This window comes from Atta cephalotes (genome assembly GCF_000143395.1).
Source record: "Atta cephalotes unplaced genomic scaffold scaffold00002, whole genome shotgun sequence".
Taxonomy (NCBI): Eukaryota; Metazoa; Arthropoda; class Insecta; order Hymenoptera; family Formicidae; genus Atta; species Atta cephalotes.
Window position 1 is genome coordinate 11,177,753 of NW_012130066.1, and position 4,181 is coordinate 11,181,933.

General features: G+C 32.7%; 1 pseudogene; it reads left to right on the forward strand.

Annotated features, from left to right (window-relative positions):
- Positions 1-2,876: 2,876 nt before the first annotated feature.
- On the forward strand, positions 2,877-3,646 carry LOC105622090 (annotated as a pseudogene).
- Positions 3,647-4,181: the final 535 nt, after the last annotated feature.

The following is a 4,181-nucleotide window of genomic DNA, read 5'->3' on the forward strand; positions in this document are numbered from 1 at the left end:
TTCAAGGAGTTTTGCAAGGAACGAAAGAGATGGAAATCTGATGATGCAAAGTCTGGGCTATACGGTGGATGTGGTAACACATCCCAATCATGTTGCAACAATTTTTGCCGAATGACCAAACTTGTGTGTGGTCTCGCATTGTGGTGAAACATCACACCCTTACGATTGATTAGCTCGGGACGTTTCTGTGCGATGGCATCACTTAATTTCTGCAGCTGTTCACAGTAGACATCGGAATTAATCGTTTTGTTCTTTGGAAGCTCATAGAAGACTGGTCCCTTTCAATCCCACCACATTGATAGCATTACCTTCTTTTGATGGATCTCCGCCTTTGCTTGTCTTTCCGATGCTTCACCTCGCCTACTCCAATTTCTTTTTCGGCTGACATTGATGTAAACAATCTATTTTTCGTCGCTCGTGATCATACGCTTCAAGAACGGATCGTTTTCTTCGCGTTTGATGAATTGATCGCAAACGCTCATTCGTCAGATGAATTTCTTTCAACTCATGCGATACCCAAACATCGAGCTTCTTTACGAAGCCTATTTCAAATGGCTATGAACACTTCCAACGGACACTTTTATAGCGGTAGCAAGCTCCCGAACCGTTGAATATTTATTTGCTTGCACCAATGCTTTCATTTCGTTGTCAATCTTGGAAGGCCTACCGGAGCGATGAGCGTCTTTGACTGAAAAATCACCATCACGGAATCGGGCAAACCAGTTCTGGCACTGGCGTTTTTTAACAACATTTCTGCCGTAAACTCGACGCAACTTTTCCCTTGCTTCAGTTGCTTTCTTCCCTTTTTTGAAGATAATAAAACAGAATATAGCGAATATGCTCTTCAAAATTCTCTATGTTCGAATCACAATTGCAAGCACAAAACTCGACTGAATCGCGTTAACTTTTTTTTAGTTTTTAGGTTGAGTGTCAACAACAAAACGCACGTAAACATTTGACATTCATGTCACACTCGCATACAAATAAACGTGGACATCATCTATTGGAAAAAACGCAATGACTTTTTGAACACCCAATAACTTATTTCTATGCACATTTCATTAATACTCTTATTTTTTCAATGGATTTACTTAATAATTGTATTTAAATTAATTAATTTTATTAAAAAGTGCTTAATAACGTGAATTTGCGGTTCTTATAATCACCTAGTTAGTTTCTGTACCGCGTTACATGTAATCGCACTCTGAGAGAGAACATAAAGGCCGCAGCACAAACTTTTGCATAACGCATAGTGCATAAGCGAATCAACTAATCAAAATTTTCCCTTCCTTTCCATTTTCGAAAAGAATTTCGATTGGTTGATTCCCTTATGCATTATGCATTATGCAAGAGTCTGTATTGCGGCCATAACGGCCCACAATCTATAATCGCAAAATGCCGAGCACTACCGCCCTCTAAAGAAATGGACATTAATTACACAACAATATCTACCTTTTTGCAGTGCTCTTGATGGAAATAGATAATTGAAATTACTAAAATAACTAAAATCTATTAAATTAATAAAGATTTCAACGATTTCAGCGATTTATTTCAGGAACAAAAAGGTGGATATTATTATGTAGTTAACATCTACTTCTTCAGAAGGCGATAGTGCGCGGTTGCATTTTGTGATTAAACTTTTTATGCTTTTTATGATTAAACACTTTATAGTGCCTTACCAAAACCCTTAATCACAAAATGAGTATTCGCATATTCACATTTTTACTCCTTTCCTTACTCTGTTCTCACTTTGCCGCTGAACTGCAAAGGTTATGGTCATTATGATTGTTATAGATTACAGTTTCTAAGTTGAAAATCTTGTAGCTTCCTTGTTGCTTCCTATTTATGTATTTCCGCACTTCGAAATTTTACCAAAAGATTAAGAGATGAAAAAAAGGATATAAAAAAACTGAAATATATATTAAAGATGGCAAAAAAATTTATAAAATGCTTTGTTGCATTGCGATAAACTGTATCAATAGATCAGAAAAAAGTATTCGATTATTTGAATTTCCTGCGGATATTCATCGACAACTTGCTGTAAAATAAATACATGACTTGTGAATAAACATCATTACACTGTCTCGCAGAGAAATTTCAATTTTTCCTTTTTTTAAAATTGACATACATATTTGGCACTTTATCTAGAAATAACCTAAAACGTCAGACATTCTTCAAGTCCTGCACTAATATTACGATAGTTATTCAACTGATTTTGAGAGCAAAAATGGAATGAAAGAAGCTATAAATTTCAAGCAGCAAATACAAATCATAACCTGTAATGACCATAACTCGCCTCAGTGATGGAATGAGGACAGAGCAAGGAGTGGGAGAAGGAATAAAAATAATGGACGCGAATACCTACATTTTTAATATTCTATTTTTTCTTGGCTACATTATCGCCTACTACTGCAACATTCAGATTAGAGAGCCTCACAGAGAGAGAATGGCAAACTGCATTATATGACCCGGTCTTCTTTGATTGAACTTGGTAATTGAGCTCCAAAGCCATGAGGGTATGTCGTTTAAGTTAGCTGACTGCAAAAACAATACACTTGTTACCTTGTGCTGCAATTTCCTTCTCAATTGGTAAGGTCTTTGTAAATAATACATATTATTAATCTTGGAAGTAGGTACCTTCCTCTATTATACATATATACATGAAATAAATAAACTATGATTCCAATAAAAATACGTCTTCTATTATAACAGTACTTGAGATACATGTTTTAACAAGAATTATTATGAATTATAAATATTATGTCTCTATTGAGATACATGTTTTAACAAGAATTATTATGAATTATAAATATTATGTCCTTTATAAAACTACGAATTTTTACATTTTGGATATCAGAATTTGTGCATATTACAAAATGCCTGCTGGATGCACTCCCAAATGCGCAAACTTTAATAAAGACGAATATTGCTGCACAACATTTGTCCAAGATCCAAATTTGAGACAAAAATGGATTAATGCTGCTAGAATTCCTGATTGGAAACCTTCAAAATCAGTATTACTGTGTGAGATTGGTACCAAAGCGTGCATGTAAATGTTTTATAATGTAACTCCCGTAAACACCAACGAAAATAACATCAATGTTATAATTTCTCACTCACTATCAATATATTAAATTCAATATAATGTGAGTGTATGTAATGATTACGTAGTTGCGTGACAAATTCTAACATATTGATGTTACGTTAATGATAGTTGGTAGGACAAATATTTTTCTCTAACTGTTTCCTCTTATTTTTTTAGGTTCATTTCCATTCATCAGAATTATATCACATTGGTAACAAAAAACTTATAAAGAAAAGTGCCATACCAAGTTTGTTTTGCGAATGTCAACAACCTATGAAAAGGAAACCTATGAAAAGGAAATCTCTTACAGAAATTCAAACAGCGATGTAATGAATCAATTGAATTTTTTCTTCACAAAAAGGCAGATTTAAGAAGTGATCATTCGTATACTGCTACAGAAAATTCTGAGGAGCAAGAAAACAAGAATTGCAAAAGAGAACAGTATTTAAATGAATTGAAAAACAAGAATATAATTATGATTTACTTTCCAAAAAAAGAAAGTTACGTAAAATGTATGTCCATACTGCACATTATGTAATGAAACCCATTAATATAAATTGAAGACATTCTCTGATGAGGAAAATTACATATCAAATTCTAATCTAGACATACGTATATCATCAGAATGTGATGAACTGCAAACCAAATATTGTCTACAGAGAATTTATTTAGATCCAGAAGAATATGAAATTATTGCAAACCAAATATTGTCTACGGAGAATTTACTTAGTCCAAAAGAATATGAAATACTAAAAGAAAAATTAAAAATGGCTGAAAAGGAAAAAGATATCCTAAAAAGTAAAGTTAATAACTTAAAAATATATATATAGAAGGAAATATTGGTATAATCAATACAGTTCTTAATAAAGATCAATTGTAACAAAGAGCAATTGTATACGGTATTACAAAAAGTTCCAAGTGGTCAGATAAAACAATCGAAAAAGAATTGAACTTGTATTTTGCATGTAGATCATATATATAGGTTACAATCAGATACTTAAACTTGTTGTTCCATTTTCTTCTTTGAGAACTCTAAGAAATAAGATACAGCACATTAAATTTGAAATATTTAAAGATATTAAAAATTGAAATATTT